Raw genomic sequence first — 20,935 nt, forward strand, 5'->3', positions numbered from 1 at the left:
TAGAATGCAGAAGATCATCAAGAAGATCATACACCCTGACCAAGTGGGATTCACCCCAGAGATGCAGGGCTGGTTAAACATATGCAAATCAAATAAATGTTATACACTATATTAATAGAGCCAAGGACAAAAACCATATGATCCTTTCAATAGCTGCAGAAAAAGAATTTGACAACATACAACATGCATTCATGATAAAAAATATTTTCAAAAAAATTGGAATAGACAGTCTCTACCTCAATCTGATAAAAGCCATCTATAAAAAACCAACAGCCAATATCATACTAAATGGTCAAAAACTGAAATCCTTCACACTAAAATCAGGAACAAGAATGTCCACTATCACTACTCCTATTCAATATAGTTTTGGAAATATTAGCCACAGCAATTAGACAAAAGAAAGAAATAAAAGGAATAAAGATAGGAAATGAAGAAGTCAAATTGTCATTTGGAGATGACATGATGCTCTATATAGCAGACCCCAAGAACTCCACCAAAAGTCTTCTAGACTTAATAACCAAATTCAGTCAAGTAGCTAGATACAAGGTCAACACACAAAAATCAATAACTTTTCTGTGCATGAAAAATAGACTCACTGAGAGAGAAATGGGGCAATCAATTACTTTCACAATAGAGTCCAAAAAATTAAAATACCTAGGACTCTACCTAACAAAAGAAATGAAAGATCTCTACTTTGAAAACTATAGCACTCTGAAAAAAGAGATTGAAGAGGATATCAGAAAATGGAAAGACATGCCTTGCTCCTGGGTAGGAAGAATCAACATAGTGAAAATGGCCATACTTCCAGAACTGCTATATAGATTCAATGCAATCCTAATTGAAATTCCAGCAGCATACTTCACAGACCTTGAGAAAACAATCCAAAAATACATTTGGAACAAGAAGAGACCTAGAATAGCAAAAGCAATTCTAGGCAATAAAGACAAGGTCGGGGGTATCACAATCCCCAACTTGAAGCTATACTACAAAGCTTCTGTGATAAAAACAGCCTGGTACTGGCAAAGAAACAGACCTGAGGACCAGTAGAACAGATTAGAAGAAGCAGAAACAACTCCAGATCCACTCAGCCACCTCATCTTCGACACAGGAGCCAAACACTCTTTCTGGCAGAAAGATAGCCTCTATAATGAATGGCACTGTAAAACTGAGTTTCAACTTGCCAAAGATTAAGACTAGATCTATATCTCTCACCATGCACTAAACTAAAATCAAAATGGATCAAAGAAACACTATACCAGCTGGAAGAGTGGCTACATAGAACTTTTGAAGATATTAGTGTAGGAAAATATTTTATGAACAAAACCTCAGCTGCCCATGAACTAGCACAAAGAACAAGTAGTATCTCTTCTTATTAAAAAGCTTCTGCACAGCAAGAGAAATGGCCAACAGTGTGAAGAGACAACCCACAATGTGGGAAAAAATTTCCACCAGATTTTCTTCAGACAAAGGTCTACTACCTAGAATATATAAAGAACTTTTAAAAATCAGACATCTCAAATTTAAAGACCCAATCCAAAAATGGGCATCTAAAATGAACAGACATTTCTGACAAAGAAATAGAAATAGCAAATCAACACATGAAAAAATGTTCAACATCACTTGTCCTTAGAAAGATGCAAATGAAAACAACCCTGAGATTTTACTTACCTCAGAAAGAATGGGCGCTATCCTGAAATCAACCAATAACAAATGCTGGCAGGGCTGTGGGGGAAAAGGAACCCTGCTCCACTGCTCGTGGGAGTGTAGACTGCTGCAACCACTGTGGAAATCAGTACAGAGATACCTCAAAGAACTAGGACTGGCAGTCCCATTTGACCCAGCTATTCCCCTGCTGGGTATCTTTCCCAAAGAATTAAAAGAGTCATACCACAGTGATATATGTGCACCCATGTCCATAGCAGCACAATTCGTGATAGCTAAAACTTGGAAGCAACCCAATTGCCCATCAACTGGAGCCTGGATAAAGAAAATGTGGGTTTTTAAAAAATAAAATGGAGTATTACTTAGCCATAAAGAACGAGAAACTAGAGACATTTATAGCTAAATGGGTGCACATTAAGGCATCACTCTTAAGTGAAATAAATAGGACACACATGAAAATAGCAAATAATTTCTCTAGTGTGAGTAACTGAAAGTGTAAATAGGGACTAAAAGGTATAATAGATAATGTGAAATAGGAAGAAAAGTTGCAAAGGAGAAGGGTAAGTGAGAGTTATAGGGGACAAGAAAGAAGGGAATGGAATTAATATGCAAAAAAGAAAAAATGGAAACAAATTATTTCTAGACAGGGAGGGGTGGAGGGGTTGAAAGGAGGTCAGAGGAATGGGGAAAAAAAACACAAATAGCAATTTCATCAACCTCTACTAAAATTGTACTACAAAAACAAAATAAATACTAAGAGTAAAGCTTAGAAAAGTATTAGTTTCTAATTAATGTGTTAAGAACATTAATCTTGGTTTGTAATGTTTTTTTCAAGTTTTGGTTTTTTATTAGTACATGTTTGTAGTACATAATGATTACATTCCTTGTGGGGAGATGGTAAATGTATGTAACACATCATAATTGCTTCTTCCACTTCCTCTCTTTTACCTCCTCCTTCACTCTATTTGTTGGTTCCTTTTCAAAAGATCTCTCTCCCCATTTCCTATTATCTTTTATTTTGCTCTTTATTTTTATTTTAGGTTTCTCAAACAGGACAAAATATTTGGGTATGCTGGAATTTCTAGTTTAGTTATTGAGGAGTCTCCAAACTGATTTCTATAGTGATTGTACTAGTTTACATTCCCACCAAGAAAAAGAATTGTTCCTCTGCCTTGACAGCATTTATTATTGATTTCTTGATGATACCCATTCTTTTTGCAGTAAGACAGAATCTTAGTGTTATTTTAATATGCACTTCTATAAGAGCCAGATATGCTAAACATGTTTTCATGTATTTATTGACCATCTGTATTTCTTCTGAAAAAAATCTGCTCATTTCAGTGGCCCATTATTGAGGGGAGTCTAATTTTTTGGTGTTCATTCTGTATTCTAGATATTCCTCTGTCCAATGTGAAGCTGCAAAAATTTTTCTTCATACAATAGGTTCTATCTTCACTCTATTGGTTGTTTCCTTTGCTGTACAGGAGCTTTCATCTTGTATATGATTACATTTGCTTATTCCTGGTATTACTTCTTGCACAATTACATCCCATTCAGAAAATCTTTACCTATGCCTATATCTTCAAGAGCTTTATCTATTTTTTCTTCCAGCAAATTGTATTTATTTTAACATTTAGATATTTTATCTATTTTTATTTTAGATTAGGACACAGTGAGAGATATGGGTCTACATTCAATATTCTGCATGTGTATAGCAAGTTTTTCCAGCACCATTTGTTAAAGAGGATATAATTACATCAGTGTATGTTTTTGGATACTTTGTCAAAGATCACATAGATAAATATGCCTGGAGTTGTTTCTTCATCCTCTATTTTGTTTCATTAGTTTGATTAATCTGTTTCTGTGACAATAAACTATTTTATCACTGTAGCACTGTGATATAACTTAAAGTCTGTGGTTGTGACACCTCCTGCTTTGCTCTTGTTGCTGAGCATTGATTTTGCTATTCAGAGTATTTTCTCACTCCACATGAACTTTAAGATTGTTTTCTCTACAATAGTTCTATGATAAATGCTATTGGTATTTTAAGGGATGCATTAGTTCTACATATTAGTTTTGGAAATATGGCCCTTTTGACAATATTTATTCTGCCTATCCATGAACATGAGATACCTTTCCATTTTCTGGTGTCCTATTTAATCTGTTTCAATGTTCTGTAGTTTTGATGGTTAGGTTAATTACTGAGAATAAAATTTGTCTTGATGCTATTCTGAATGGTAATATTTTCCTAATTTCTTTCTGGTGAGATTTTTATTAGTGTACAAGAATGCTATTGATTTTTGTGTGTTTTTTTTGTATTTAGCAATGCTAGTTAATTTATTTAATAATTCTAGGACTCATTAGATCCAATGTTTGTGGTCTTTTATATAGAGGATCTGTTATTTGCAAATGATAATTCTGTAAGTTCTTCCATTTCTATATGTATCCCTTTTATATTTTTCTCTTCCCTTAGTGCTCTAGCTAATGTTTTGAGAACTCTATTGAATAGGAGTGGAGATAGTGGACATCCTTGTCTTCTTCCTTAATTTAGAGAGCAGGATTTTAGCTTTTCCCCATTTAATATATTTTGGTCATTAATTTGTCATAAATAGCTCTTATAAGATTGAGGTAAGGTCATTCTATACCAATTTTCTTCAGCTTTTATCATGAATTGATATTGGATTTTGTCAAAGACTTTTTATGCATCAAATGAGATGATAATTTTATTTTTTTCTTACTTCAGTTCATGTGATATATTATATATTTTGATTTGTGTATGTTGATCCATTCCCATATCCATTAGTGATAATGTATGATCTTTTGGCCTGGGGCCATTCCACCATTCCTAGGGCAGAGGAGGTGAGCCAATCCCAGTGCCCAGGAGGAGGCTCCCCCACCACCATTCCACTGCTCATAGATCAGAGGAGGGGAGCCAATCCCAGTGCCCAGGAGAAGGATCCACCACTGCTATTCCACTGCTCCTAGGGCAAAGGATGTGAGCCACATGGATGCCAGCAGCATCCTCTCCCAACTTGTGGAAATGAGAAGACATATAAAGAAGCCTCAAAAACAGACTTCCAGATCACCTAGAGTAACCCCAAAGGGAAACGAGATGGAATAATCTGATACGCAACTGGGTGGACTCCCTGAACTGGCAACAAAAGAGGATCTCAAAAAAATGGAATCAGAAATAATTTCTCAGGTAACAGCAAAGATTGTGTCCATAGTGCAAGACATGATTAATATATCTAGAGAGGACAGAGATTAAAAAATAGAGGATCAGAGGAACATGATGGAATCCCAACATAGGAAATGAATGGAATCCATAAAACAGATGCAAACAGATTTCCAGGAGATTAAAAACTCCATTGAAAGTCTATGCAGCAGAATGAACCAGTGTGAGGACAGAATTTCAGAAATAGAAGATAAGATTGCAATTAGTGACCAGGAAAAGAAAAATTGCTTTAAATTTGTAAGGGACCAAGAGAAAGTAATCCAGCAGCTGCTACACAATGCAAAGAAGAATAACATAAGACTGATTGGAGTCAATGAAGAAACAGGAGAGAGTGCAGATGACATAAAAAAAACTGATCACAGAAGTAATGGCAGAAAACTTTCCAAGCAGAGGGAAAGAACTTGACATACAGATGAGTGAGGCATATAGGCCTCCAACTAGACTTGATCAAAATAAATCTACACATAAGTATATAATTAAGATTCCAGAAACCCAACAGAAGAACAAAATTCTACAAGCATTGAGAGAAAAGAAACAAATCACATACAAAGGAAAGCCCATCAAAATCACAGCAGACATCTCAGTGCAAACCCTCAAGGCAAGAAGATCTTGGAGTGATGTATTTCAAGCCCTAAAGGAAAACAGCCTCCAACCCAGATTGATGTACCCTGCAAAACTACGTTTTGTTTTGTTTTTTGTTTTATTTTTTGCTTAAGTTCTTTTATTGGTATATTTTAGGTACACAATACGTTTACATTTATCATTGGGTGCATGTACCTGTACATGATGTATCTTGGTTCTTATTTTTTCCCCATTACCTGTGTGCCCTTCACCCCTCCACCCTCCCCTATTTACATAGACTCTGTTTCCATTTTTTTTCTGTTCTCCTAATTTTTCCTTTCCATTCTTTCCTTTTCCCAACTCTTCCAACCGCCCCTACCCCTTTGGATCTTTTCCTATTTCAAAGTATCAATTATTAGTTATTAATTCTTTTAATCCTTATTTACACTCTCAGTTTCTCACACTAGAGAAACTATTCTGCCATGTGTGTCCTATTTAGTTCATTTAAGAGTATGGCCTCAATCTGCATCCATTTAGCTATAAATGACTCTAGTTTCTCATTCTTTATGGCTGAGTAATACTCCATTTAAAAAAAACACATCTTCTTTATCCAGTTTCCAATTGATGGGCACTTGGGCTATTTCCAAGTTTTAACTATTACAAACTGTGCCACTACAAATATGTGTGCACATATATATCGGTGGTATGATTCTTTTAATTCTTTTGTGAAAATACCCAGCAGGGGAATAGCTGGGTCAAATGGGACCTCCAGCCCTAGGTCTTTGAGGTATCTCGACATTGATTTCCATAGTGGTTGCACCAGTTTCCACTCCCACCAATGATGGAGAAGGGCTCCTTTCTCGCCACGCCCCCACCAGTATTTGTTATTGGTTGATTTCTTGATAACAGTCATACTTGCTGGGGTGAGGTGGAATCTCAGAGTTGTTTTCATCTGCATCTCTCGAATGACCAGTGATGCTGAACATTTTTTCATGTATTTTTTGCTGTTTTTACTTCTTTGTCTGATAAATGTTCATTTCAGATGCTCATTTTTGAACTGGGTATTTGAATTTGGGGAGTCTGGTTTTTTTTTTCAGTTCTTTATATATTCTAGATAGGAACCCTTTGTCTGAGTTGCAGCTGCTAAAAATTTTTTCCCACATTGTACATTGTCTCTAAGCTCTGTTGGTGGTTTCCCATGCAGTGTAGAAGCTTTTTAATAAGATGAAATGCCAGTTGTTGATTCTTTCTGCTAGTTCCCTTGCTATTGAGGTTTTGTTCATAAAGTCTTTTCCTATGTCAATATCTTCAAGGGTTCTACCTAACTTATCATCCAGCAAGTCGAGTGTTTCTGTCTTAATATTTAGATCTTTAATCCACTTAGATCTTAGTTTAGTGCATGGTGATAGATATCTGTCTAGTTTTAATCCCTGGCAGGTTGAAATCCAGTTTTAGAAACACCATTTATTAAATAGGCTATCTTTGGTCCAATGAGGGTGGTTGGCTCCTTTGTCAAAGATGAGGTGGCTGAGTATCTCTGAAGTTGTTTCTGCATCTTCTAATCTATTCCACTGATCCTCCGGTCAGTTTCTTTGCCAGTACCAGGCTGTTTTTATCACAGTAGCTTTGTAGTATAGCTTCAAGTTGGGTATTGTGATACCCTCGGCCATGTCTCTGTTGCCCAAAATTGCCTCTGCTATTCTAGGTCTCTTCTGGTTCCAAATGAATTTTTGGAGTGTTTTCTCTAGTTCTGTGAAGTATATTGTTGGAATTTCAATCAGCATTGGATTAAATCTCTATATTAGTTTTAGATATATGGCCATTTTCACTATGTTGGTTCTTCCTACCCATGAACAAGGCATGTCTTTCCATTTTCTTGTATCCTCCTTGATCTCCTTTTTCAGAGTGCTGTAGGTTTCAGTGTAGAGGTCTTTTGCTTCCTTTGTTAGGTTGATTCCTAGATATTTCATTTTTTTGGATGCTATTGCAAAAGGAATTGTTTCCCGAATTTCTCTCTCAGTGAGTCTGCTATTTGGGTATGAGAAGGCTATTGTTTTTTGAGTGTTGACCTTATATCCAGCTACTCTACTGAATCTGTCAATTAAGCCTAGAAGTCTTTTGGCTGAGTTTTTTTGGTCTTCTATGTAAAGTATCATATCATCAGCAAATAATGACAGTTTCACTTCTTCCTTTCCTATCTTTATTCCTTTTATTTCTTTCTCTTTTCTAATTGCTATGGCTAATGTTTACAGAACTATATTGAACAGGAGTGGTGATAGTGGGCATCTTTGTCTTGTTCCTGATTTTAGCATGAAAGTTTTCAGTTTTTGACCATTTAGTATGATGTTGACTGTTGGTTTTTTATAGATAGCCTTAATTAGGTTGACATAAACACCTTCCATGACAATTTTCTGTAGGGTTTTTATCATGAATGGGTGTTGGTGTTTGTCAAATGCCTTTTCTGCATCTATTGAGATGATCATATTGTTTTTGTCCTTGACTCTGTTAATGTAGTGCTAGTATTACTAGTGTTAATCTTATTGATTTACAAATGTTGAACCATCCTTGCATCCCTGGGATAAATCTGACTTGGTCAGGGTGTATGATCTTCTTGATGACCCTCTGTATTCTGTTTGCCAGTGTCTTGTTGAGGATTTTTGCATCTATGTTCATTAGGGAGATTGGCCTATAGTTCTCTTTTGGGGTTGGGTCTTTCCCTGGTTTTGGAATCAAAGTCACACTTGCTTCCAGGAATGAATTTGGAAGGCTTGCTTCCCTTTCAATTTCCTTGATGAGTTTAAAGAGTAGTTGCAATAGCCTTTAAATGTCTTGTAGAATTCAGCATTAAAGCCATCAGGACCTGGGCTTTTTTTGTTGGTAAATTTTTTATTACATTTTCAATTTCACTCATTGTAATTGGGGTGTTTAGAATTTTGATATCTTCTTCATTTAGCTTTGGCAATTCATGTGTATCTAGGAATCTGTCCATTTCTTCTCTGTTTTCCATTTTATTAGAGTACAGGCTCTTGAAGTAGGTATTGATGATCCTCTGGATTTCTGCTGAGTCTGTAGTGACTTCCCCTTGTTTGTTGTTAATTGCATGGATTTGAGCCTTTTTTTCCTTTTTTTGATAAGGTTGACTAAAGGTTTATCAATTTTATGTATTCTTTCAAACAACCAATTCTTTGATTCATTAATTTTATGTATCATTCTTAGTCTCCATTGCACTGATTTCTGCTGTGATCTTTATAATTTCCTCTCTTGTGTGAGCTTTGGGTCTGTTATTCTCTTCTTTTTCTAGGACTTTGAGGTTCTGCATTAGATTATTTATCTGAGTTCTCTCTGTTTTCCTAATATGGGCATTCACTGCTATGAATTTCCCATGTAGAACTGCTTTCATTGTGTCCCATAGATTCCTGTATGTTGTACTGGCATTATTATTTACTTGTAGAAGCAGTCTAATTTCTTCTTTAATTTTCTCTGTGACCCATTGGTTGTTCAGGAGGGTGTTATTCAATTTCCAAGTGTTTGTGGGAGTTTTCAGTTTCTCATGTTATTGATGTCCAATTTTATTGCACTATGGTCTGATAATATACAGGGGGTAATTTCAGTTCTTTTACATTGACTTAGACATTGCCTATGAGCTATCATGTGGTCTATTTTGGAGATTGACCCATGTGCAGCTGAAAAGAATGTGTATTCTCATTTTGTGGGGTGGAACACTAGGTAAACATCTATTAAGTCCATTTGTTCAATAGCTTTGTTCAGTTCTAGAATTTTGTTGTTAATTTTTTGTCTAGATGGTCTGTCTATTTGTGATAGTGGGGCATTGAGGTCCCCCACTACAATTATATTAGTTCTTATTTGGTTTTTCATGTCCATTAATATTTGTTTTGTATAGTTGGGGTATTCGTATTTGGTGCATATATATTTAGGATTGTCACCTCTTACTCTTGGATTGTTCCCTTCACAAGAATGTAATGACGATCTTTGTCTCTCTTAATTAGTTTTGCTTTGAAATCTACTTTGTTTGCAAGTAAAATAGTTGCCCCTGCTTTTTTCTGGGTTCCTGTCATGCGGAGAACTGTTTTCCATCCTTTTGCTTTCAGTCTATGAATTTCATTTTGAGTTAGGTGTGTTTCTTGTATATAGCATACTGCTGGATTTTGCTTCTTAATCCATTCTGTCAGTCTATTTCTCTTGATTGGGGAATTGAGGCCATTCATACTGAAAGTCATAATTGATAGATATTGATTCATCCTTGTTATGATGTTTTACTTTTGTTGGCTCTTTTATTTAGTTTTCCCCCTTTCCATTGAGTGTCTTACCTTGCCTGGTGGCTTCCCTCTGTTGGGGCTCATGGAGTTGTGACTTTCATTGTTTTTTTCTAGGATATTGTTTTAAATTGCTTGGAGTGCTGTTTTGGTGTTCATGAAATTTCTCAGGTGTTCTTTGTCCTGGAAGTATCTAATTTCCCCATCAATTTTGAAAGATAATTTTGCCGGATACAATCGTCCAGGTTGGAAGTTATTTTCTTTTAGGGCTTGAAATCCTTCACTCCAGGCTCTCCTTGATTTGAGGGTTTGTGTTGAGAAGTCTGCTGTGATTCTGATGGGCTTTACTTTGTAGGTGATTTATTTCTTTTCTCTAACTGCTTGTTGGATTTTGTACTTCTGTTGGGTTTCTGGGATCTTGACTATTATATGTCTAGGTGTAGATTTTTTTTTTATTGTTGCTTGGTGGAGTTCCATATGCCTCCTTTATCAGTATGTCCAATTTTCCACCTCTCTCTGGGAAGTTTTCTACTATTACTTCTGTGAACAGTTTTTTTATTTCAATTGTACTTTCTCCTGTTTTTTCGTGGACTCCTACCAGTCTTATGTTATTCCTCTTTGCATCATCTAGCAGCTGCTGAATTGATTTCTCATGGTCCCTTACTATTTTTAAGAAATCTCTGTTTTCATGGTCCTTCACTGAAATCCTGTCTTCTATATCTGATATTCTATCTTCAGATTCTCGTAATCTGCTCTGCATGCTTTCAATGGAGTTTTTAATCTCCTGAATATATGTTTGAATCTGTTTCATGGATTCCATTTCTTTCTTATGTTGGGCGATCATGGTTTCCATTTCTTTCTTATGCTGGGCATTCATGGCTTTCAGCATGATTCTGAGCTCATCTATTTTTTTTTTTATCAGTTTTTGTACTCGAGCCACTAAACATGTCTTTCACTCTGCTCCCTGTCTCTGCAGTGATCTGGGGGATTATTTCTGCTTTGAATTTTTCTAGAGCCTCATTCATCTGTTTTGTTACTTCCTGTGCTATTAGTTCAGGGTGTTCAGGTGTTTGATTATCAGACTTTTCCACCTCATTTCCCCCAGAATTTGCCTTTTGTGGGATGGAAGTCTGAGTTTGTGATTTGCTTTAATGTCTTCTCATTTTTGTTTTTGGTACTGTTCTTGGTTTAGTTCCTGGGTTGATATTTTGAAGTTGTTTATTGTAAGTATCTTTGTTGATGTATTTAGAACCCTTATGGAATGATTGGTTCTCCGAGGTGTCTTCCAGATATAGCTGGTCTTTAGGTTTTGAGTCTCTAACAGCTCTGAGGCTATCTCATTTTCATTATACCAGGAAGGACAACTGATTATATCAACCACAACATCTTAGCCCAAGTGATACAATCAGCAACACCATAGCATCAAATTCATCATTAGAGACTGACAATTTGTGGTAGTTATTAATCTATCACCTTTAAAAATGAAGGGCCTCCTTCATGGTATGTCTCTCCTGTCACAATTGACAATGTGGGCAGCACTGTGCAGTTATAAGTCAGTGAGTATGAGTAAGCTAGTCCCAGTCCTGTGAGATTCAGGCAGATTTCTGGCTGCAAGTCCCAAGTTGAGCTCCCTGTCCTCCTGCACAGGTGCTCTCTGCAAGGTTCAATTGCAGGTTTCAGCTGCCTCTCCTCTGAAGAAATTCCAGTTTCCGATGGGAGCTGATGATCCCTCCAACTTACCAAGCATGGTGGTCTGGTGTGCCTTTATTGCAGAGATTCTCTTCACTTTTCCAGTGGGCTTGTTTTCATCATGGAGACTGAGAGAGGCCTTCTTTCTGTTGTTCACTTCTGCAGCTCAGGACAATGGCTTTTTGTCCCCCTGTGTGTCTGCAGTGTGGAACCAAGTAGCTGCACAACCAGAAGGCCAGAGTTGGGGGGGGGGCTGTTGTTGGAGGCATCCGTGTGGCCAAGCTGGGGCTGGTGGGTGTGCCCGGGGGGGGATCCTCCTCACTGTGTCTTGGTCGCAAGCCTGTCTTGGTCACAAGCCTGTCTTCATTGCAAGCTGGTGGAGGAAGCCAGAGGAAGCAAGTTCATCAGGCTACAACCACTTGGCCCAAAACTATCTTTCAAAACTGATGGAGAAATAAGATAGTTTCATGATGAAGAGCACCTCAGGAATTTCATGAATACCAAACCAACACTCCAAAAAATTTTAGACAATATCCTAGGAAAAGACAATGAGGATCACAACCCAGGAAGCCCAGCAGAATGAATATGTTGGGCATGACAAATTAAATGCAAAGGGGGAGAATCCAACAAAAAGAAACAGTCATGACAAGGCTTTTAAAACTTTTAATCTTATCTCCCTAATGAGTGTACAATTCAATCTTGTTATTGTACTGATTAGTATTTTTGTGATTCTAGTGTTGCACACCTTTCCTTGTGCTTTAGTTGCTATTTATCATCTTCTTGTGTCTACTTTTTAAATGGGTTGTCTATTAATGAGCTGTAAGAGTTCTTTATATATTCTGGTCATAGGTTATATGCATTGTAAATATGGTCTGTTTAAGGACTACTTTGATTTTAATGATGTCATTTAAAGTTCTAAATTTTGATGGAATCTCATTTATCAATTTTTTTCTTTTATTCATCATGTTTTTGTATCCTAGGAAGTTCTTGGCTACCCTAAATTCATAAACATTTTCCCTTATAATTTCTTCTTAAAGTTTTATAGTTTTAGTCTTTCATGTTTAGGTTCATAGATCCTTTCAAGTTATTTTTATGTATGGAAATAATGGGTTGAGGTTAATTTTTTATAAATGGATACCAGGTGTTCTAGTGCCATTTGCTGAAAATACTATCTTTTCCTCAGCTCTTGAATTGAGTTTATATCCTATAAAATGTTAATGTTAAATAATCTTTCAAAACTCAGTGGACCATATATGTGTGGTTCTATTTCTAGATTCTCTGCTTTATTCCAATGATCTATATATCTTTCCTTATGCCAACACTGCCTTGTTTACTGTAGCTTTAGAAGAAGTCTTAAAATTAAGTACTAAGCATCTTCCAACACTTTATTTTTCTTTTTCTGTTTACTTTTCTAGGTCCTTTGTACTCCTACATAACTTTTAAATCTCAATATCCAATTCTTCATTAATAGCACATATACATAGATCTGAATTTTTATATATACCTTGTATAATAATCCTGATAAATTCAAATACAAGTTCTAGGGGCTCCTACAGATTTCTTAGTATTTTCTCTGTAGATGATCATTTCATCTACATGTGAAGATTTTGCTTCTACTTTGCCAATCCTATCCTAATTGTGTCATTTTACTGCCAGACTATTTTGGTTTAGGCCTAGGTTTCAAAGTTTAATGGACAGATGAAGAGAAGGCATATCTGCCCTTGTTCCCCACCTTAGGGAGAAAGAGAGCATTGTATCTTCTCCATTCATTTAAGGAATTTTTGCTGGAAGTATGGAGTACCCATCTTTAATCTGCTGAGAAGGTTCTGTTATACTTCTAGTCTCCTGATAGCTTTTACCATGAACAGCTGTAGAATTTAGTCCAATACTTTTCCTCCAACTAGTGACTGGATCATATGGCTTTTTCCTTCCCTCTGTTAAAATGATGTCTTTGGGGGTGGATCTTCCAATGCTGAACCAACACTGCCATCCCTATAATGAGACCACTTTCTGCATACTGCCAGATCTGACTTCTAATAGTTTGTTTTGTTAAGCAAATTTCTATCTATGTTCATACTTTTTTCTTCTATTTTCTTTATCCCATTTTAGGATTAGCACAATGTTGATTTCCTAAAATGAGGGGAGAAATTTTTCTTTTTTTTCTGCTTTAAATGTTTGATATAATTCATCAGTTAAAACGTATATTAGGCTGTTGCTGTCATATAGGTAGGTTTTCAAACTAGGACTATATTTTTTTAATAGGTGCTATTCAAATTTTATATTTCCTTCAGAGTTAGTTTCATTAATTTGTCTTCCAAGGTGCTTCTTGGAAGTTGTCAAATTTATTTCAAAACAGATTTTTGTAATATGCTTTCTATATCCTTTTAAATTCTGTAAAATCTGTGGTAATGTCTCCTAGATCTTGATATTGTAATTTTAAAAATGTATAATTGATATTGTGTAATAAGAAGTAAAGGTCTAAAGCAGCAGGGGAAGTGGAAGGGGTAGGGGAAAGGAAAAAAGAGAAAAGAAAAAATATGAGAAAAGAAAAAAAATGGAAACAAAGTCTTTGCAAAATGGAAGCATGGAGGGGGTGAAGGGAGAGCAGGGGAAGGGGAAAAAATAATAACCAAGATACTCATGTAATGGTACAAGGTCTCAATGATGTATGTAACTGTATTTTATACCTAAAATGTACCTATGAACTTACTTGGGAAAAAAACCCAATGATCTTTGGGATGAGTTTTGACATTCTAGTTTTTAATATCTTCTTGAATATTTGTGCATCTATGTTCATTAAATAAGTTTGCCTGAAGTTCTCCTTTTTTGTTGGATCTTTGTCTAATTTTGGAATCAAGGTAATGCTAGCTTCCAGGAGTGACTTTGGAAGTACTCCTTCACTTTTACATTCATTAAAGAGTTTGAAGATTATTGGCATGGTATCTTCCCTAAAAATCTTGTACAGTTCATCAGTGTATCCATCAGAACTTGTGCTTTTCTTAGGTGGTAGTTTTTAAAAATTTTTTCTTCAGTTTCATTGCCTGTTTCTGGATTCTTCAGAATTTTAATATCTTTTCCTTCAGTTTTGATAATTCATATGTATCTATGAATCTAATCAATTCTTCTGAATTCTCCAAAATATTAGAGTGTAGGTTCTTAAAGTAGTTACTAATAATCTTCTGGAGTTTAGTAGTGTATGTTATGAATTCGCCTCTTCCATTACTGATGGTGTTGCTTTGGGTCTTTTCGTTGTTTGGTAAAATTGGCTAGAAATTTACCTGTTGTTTATTCTTTCAAAAAACTAGCTCTTTGATTGAATAATTCATTCTGTTGTGCTTTTTGTCTCAAGTTCATTTACTTATGCTCTGATCATTATAATTTCCTTCCTTTTATTAGTTTTGGATTTAGAATTTTCTTGTTTTTCTAGGACATTGAAGTTCATCATTAAGTTTGTCATTTGGACTCATATTTTTCTAATGTGGAAAATTACAAATAAAATCTTTTCTCCTAGGACTGCTTTCATTGTGTCCCAAAGGTTCTGTTATGTTGTATTGGCATTTTAATTTGGTTCTAGGAAATATCAAATTTATTCCTTGATTTCTTCTGAGACCCATTATTATTAAATAAGTTATTGCATAATTTTCATGTGTTTGCATAAATTCTGTGGTTTCTTTTGCCATTGATTTCTAGTTTCATTGTACTATGATCCCATAATATGGTCAGTGTACTTTTGATTCTTTTATGTTTACTTAATAATTACTGCTTAGTATGTGATTTATTTTGTATAAAGTTTCATGTACTGCAGAGAAGAATGAGTATTCTTTTGTTGTTTGGTGGAAAGCTCTGAAAATATCTATTCCATTTGTTTGAAGGTTTGGTTCAATACTGATATATCCTTGTTGATTTTTATGTAGTTGATCTATTTTTGATAATAAGGTACTGAGTGTCCCCATAATTGTATTAGTGTTTGTCTGATCTCTTTTGTAAATTTATTGTTTATTTTATGAAGTTGGATGCACAGGTATTTGGTGAATATCTGTTTGTATTTGTTATCTCTTCCTGATGAGTTTTTTTCTTATCCAATATGTAGTGACTTTTCTGATGAATTTTGGCTTGAACTTCACTTTGTGTGAAATTAGGATAACTTTCTGCGCTCTTGTCATATGGAATATTGATTTCCAACCTTTGATTTTTTTTAGTCTGTGAATTTCTTTTTGGATTTAAATGTGTTTTTTATGTGCAGCATATTCTTGGGTTTGATTTCTTGGCCATTCTATCAATATGCGTCTTTTGATGGGGAAATTTAGACCATTCATATTGAAAAGTATTATTGAATTTTATTGACATTCCTATCATTACTATAATTCGATTGCTAATTTCCTTTTCCCCCCCCTTTTACTTAACTGCTTACCCTGCCAGGTGTATTCATTCTTCTAGACTTTTTGTCATTGTTGGTTTCATTGTCTCTTTCTGTTATATCCATGAGATATTTTTAGTGCTTACTTGGTGTCATGAATTTCATAAGGTGGTTTTTGTGATGGAAAGTCATTATTTCTCCAGCGTTTGAGGAAGATAGTTTTGCAGGAATGGGTTGGAAATTGTTTCTTTCAGGGTTTAAAACACTTCAATCTTACCTAGCCTTTTAGGTAAGATTAGGCTTGTGTTGGGAGTTCTATAATTCTAATGAGATTAACTTTATAAGGTATTCCTTGCTTTTTGCTATCAGATTTTAAAATTCTGTCCTTGTGTTGTACTTCTGGAATTCTGACTAGGATGTATTGTAGAGAAGTTCTTTTCTGACCTTGGAAATCTGTGATTCCATAAGTGTGACTTATCTGTATGTTTAATTCTTTCCCTATATTTGCAAAGCTTTCTTCAATTGTTTCTGTAAACAGGCTTTTTATGCTATTTGTGCGATCTTCTGGTTATTCACTAACTCCAATTCATTTTAAAGAAGTCTTTTATTCATCAACTGGAAGCAGTTGGATCTATTTTTCATGTTCTGTAATTTTTATGGTATCTCTGAGGGATTGGTCTCTGACGGCACTACTGTATTCTAGTGCTGACATTCTGTTCTCACATTGGTCCCTTGTGTTGTCCATACTTATAATAGAATTTTTAATTTCCTTGATTTTGTTTGGAATATTTTTATGAACTTTAATTCTTTGCTAAACTGCTCATGTGTTTTGTATTACTTTCTTAATCTCAGGTAGCTTTTTATTAGTTTCTTCTGTAAAGTCTCTGACCATGTTTATTACTTCCATTATCTATTCAATTATCTTTTTTTTAAGCTTGCCAAGCAACATATGTTTGGCTTTTGATTTCCTCCCTCTTGATGTCCACTAGATCAGCTTTGGAGGACTGGGGAAATTTTGGAGGCATTTTCTTGCCTTTTTTCCTGTTTCTATTGTTTGGTTTTTTTGTTCTGAGTTTTGTAGGTGCTTATAATGAAAAAACTTTTTGCTAGTATGTAGATCACCTTTGTGCTGCATCTGTTATTCAGTGACACACTCTGGGCATGGCACACGAGAAGTCTTTACCTCTGTGCCAGTCAGTATCTGATCACTTCCATTAATTTGGGAAGGAAGGATGCAGTGTAATTGGCTCAGTACTCAGTTATCTTTGAATGAACAGCATTATTGTCAATAACACAAAGGAAATGTGGATATTGGCATGCATAGAAAACTTATTATTAGCAACATCTATGCATCCTGGCAACAGCAAGTAAATCAGTAACAATGTTATAACTTACACAACTTGCATATTTTTAGATAATAAATAATAATTTTATTTGGTTTTGGAATACCATGTAACATTAAATAAAATATAACTGCCTATTACTCTGTAAATTTACAACTTTAAACAAAATAATACACAGGGAATTAGAAACTCATCAAGCTTTCTCATTGTGTGAAATTATTCCTTAATCTTTATTGTGACGACTAACTAAACAATATTTTGCATGAGTCTGAAATTTCTGTGTTATTTGTGTTCAGTGCCATCCCTGAATTAGAAGAAATGAAGTATTTTATTTATTTAGACTTCACACTGGGGTATGAGATGCACAGAAGAATTAAACTAAACAAGGTACCAACCTGTGGCAAACTCAAAACACATATTACAGTATTGAAACCTCTGACTTATTAACTGTCACTTTTCACTACATTAAACATCTTGAGGTCTATAAATATGTTTTTTAAATCTATGACAGTGCCTCAAAAATTTAAATGATTTATGAATCAATGATACTAATATAAAGTTGAAAGTAGAAATAAAATTTAGGTAGCCTTAACTGTAAAATCCGACAGATTTAAGTCACAAAAATATATGTTCTAATCTTACCACAAATTATGTGAATTTCACCCCTACAAGACTGTTTCTCATGTGAATAAAAGGGATAACACCTAACCTATGTATTTCATAGTAATTATAGAGGTATATGAGGCAATACACATTTAAATCCTTTGTAAATGCCAAGAAAATAATATTTGCTGTTATTATACAATATATATGTAAGAAATATAGGCAGAACATAAAAAATCTTTTCAAGATGTAACATAACAATTTACATTAAAAATATATTTTTCCCAAATTAAACGTAGCTTAACATTTATCTTTAGCCTATAAATAAAACTATCCATAAAAAATTAAATCCCTTTATTTTCTCTTCTCAAGTAAAAATTGTCAAGTTAGAGTCAATATCTGTGTGTCTTCTTTCTCAATGTTATGAAATTTACCTCAGCTGTACTAGCTGCAGACAGCTTTAATAATTTAATCCACTGGATTCTTCTCAATTCTAGCTTTATTTTATCCTTGAAGATCTCTTTGAGTACCTCCCACACCTATTCTGGATTCCTCAAAATGACAATGCCTTTTTGTTTTTTATTTCTATTATTTTTTTCCTCACCACTCAGCTTCTCACTTTCCCAATGCAGGTGTTTATGAGGCTGTATCCTTGGGACCCCTTTTGGCCCAAGCATCCTAATTTTTGCCTAGATGACCCAGCAAGCTCCAATAGATTCAGGCATCATCTCCACTTTCCCAACTTCCAAATCTATGTGTTTTTCCCAGCCTCCCTCCTAAATTCCAGGTCTATATTTCTAATTGTTGACCAAAATTTTCTATCCAGATGCACTTTATTCTGTGATAAGGTGAAACTCATTATCCTTTTCTTGTATCTGAAACCCCCTCCCTCCCTTTGCTGATAGTCTTGGTAGTTACCTAAGCAGAAATTTTGGAATCATCAATGACTTTCCTACTCTTCCTCACCTCACAATTTTATTACCTATTGATTCCATGCCTCTGATATGTCTCTCTAATCTATTTACTCTTCTCCATTTTAATTTCTACTGCTTTATTGGGACTTCATCATTTTTTGTTTGAAATATTTTTACTAGCTTTTTATTTAATCTCTCTGCTCTGATGTCTCACAATATAAATCCATCATATTATACAGGATAGCAAGGAAATAAATAAGCTCCTCTGCTTTTGATGCCTACTAATTGCCTGGAAAATAAACTCCAAATTTCTGACATGGCATTTGAGACTCCTCCTACCAATCTATTCCTAACCTGTTTGTCCAGGTCTCAGTCTGCTCACACTGTGCTGTCTCTAGGACATGGTATACATTTCCAGTCTCATTCTCTGTTTCATGATGTTTCCTTACTGCTATGGCTGTTCTTCATTTATTAAAAGCCTATACATAGTTTGGACCCACATGTCATTTTTGCTGTAGTGCCTTCTCTACCCTGCCTTTTGGGTAAAATTAACCCTTCTTCTTTCTTTACTCTTCTATTGCTATTAAAATTAAATTTTAGTTGTAAAGTTTAACTCCTGCAGTGCATTGGACTCAAAGGGAAAAGGTATTAGTCATTTTGGTTAACTTATGCTTAAGATAATACCTGACAAGTAGAAAGCATCTGATAAATGTTCAACAAACTTATTCCTCATTTATATAATAAGGAGAACAACATTTTAGAACCATTTTCATCTATAAAATGTCATACTAATTTTGTCAGTTATTAGAATTAAATAAAAATTTCATTTGGATTTGGCAATAATAACGAAAATATACTGTAAAGATGAATTGTCCATTGTAATCCTCTATGTTTTATGCAAATCAGTTAATTTTTTTCTTGTCATCAGTTTAGAAGGAAGAAGAAAAGTTATGCAAAATCTAGTCAAGTATCTCATTCTCTAATTGATATGGAACCAATCCATGTACCAAAGTTAAGGCCATCTCAGATGTAGGAGAAAAGCTTGCAGATAGCAGGATGTACAGAGGTTGAGATCTTGGTTCTGGTGCTGAATATTCTCTGGAAGAATTCCTCAGTTTAGAAGAATCCTGGTGGCCTTATAAATGTCAATATAGGGATTTGGTGAGTCAAACAGTTCTATGCATGAAGGATGAAGATTATGAAATGCATTTGCTGATTCTCTGGGAAGAGTAAAACAGCAAGGTCCTACTGTAGGTCCCAGTACAACAATAATGTGTTTCAAACTACAGCCATATTCTGATATCATAACCTTCACTGTGGCCATAGTAACACCTAACAAAGTACCTTTCCAGCCACAGTGAGCAACCCCACATGCTTTTTTGACAGGATCTGCAAAAAACTATAGGTATACAATCAGCACCAAGACTGATTTGTGATTATTCCATCATAAAATTCAAGTTCCTTTTGTTCCCATAATCCAGACTTCACTAGCATGATCAGTCTTTACTTGATAAAATTTTTCTACATTAAATCCTGCAGTATTCGTCAATCTATGCAGATTTTCTTGAACAACTGCCTTAGGATCTCTCTGTTCAGAACTACTGGGATCAAAGGAGATGTACTACCAATTAATTTTCCATTCAGTCCTGGCAGATTTCACAAATATATTTCTATTTTATCCTGGATTTTTTCTAGTTCAGGAGCTGTGTCATGGTTATTTCAGTGGACTGCTTCAAAAGGTCATCTTTCACCTGAAAATCTTCAGTAATGTCGATGGCAATTTTCCTGAGAGTTCAATTCCAAACCAAACAGATCAACCAAAACTGCCTCTGTCATCCCCCAATACTGTACAAAGTTCTTCAAAGAAGACTTCTATGCCAGATAAATAATCGCCCAGGGAACTCGGACCTTCAGAGTGTCAGCATCGCAGACAGAGTTCCCTTCTCGCGCTTCACACAAGAATGCACACCCGGTCTGCAGCAAACTTTGTCAGGCTTTGCGGCTTCCCCTTTCTTCCCCCTTCAGCAAAACCAGGAAGCAGCAAGTATGTTACCTGGAGGCCTCTGACCGCTTCATCATTGCGGCAGTCAGAGTTCCTCTCCCCGCAGCTGGAGTGGGCTTCGAGTCGCCTGGGCTCCAAGGGCCACAACTTGTATATTGACATACTATAAGAACCAATAATGTATCATCTTTGACCATACAAAAGTGATACATTACCATTTTATAAACACTAAGACAGATATTGATATACAGTAAATATCTAATAAATGTGAGATACCTGAAGTAACAATAGAAAA

General features: G+C 35.2%; 1 pseudogene across 1 annotated transcript; it reads right to left on the reverse strand.

Moving 5' to 3' along the window:
• Positions 1-5,361: 5,361 nt before the first annotated feature.
• LOC101709500 (purine nucleoside phosphorylase LACC1 pseudogene) lies at positions 5,362-20,717 on the reverse strand (annotated as a pseudogene). Its single transcript, XR_015445547.1, has 2 exons — positions 20,692-20,717; positions 5,362-20,423 (listed from the first exon to the last, which is right to left on the reverse strand). The product of XR_015445547.1 is annotated as a purine nucleoside phosphorylase LACC1 pseudogene (transcript).
• Positions 20,718-20,935: the final 218 nt, after the last annotated feature.

The sequence above is a fragment of the Heterocephalus glaber genome, unplaced genomic scaffold, assembly GCF_053883595.1.
Source record: "Heterocephalus glaber isolate CG9 unplaced genomic scaffold, H.glaber_assembly_v1.0 deba00001613, whole genome shotgun sequence".
In the NCBI taxonomy this organism is placed as follows: domain Eukaryota; kingdom Metazoa; phylum Chordata; class Mammalia; order Rodentia; family Bathyergidae; genus Heterocephalus; species Heterocephalus glaber.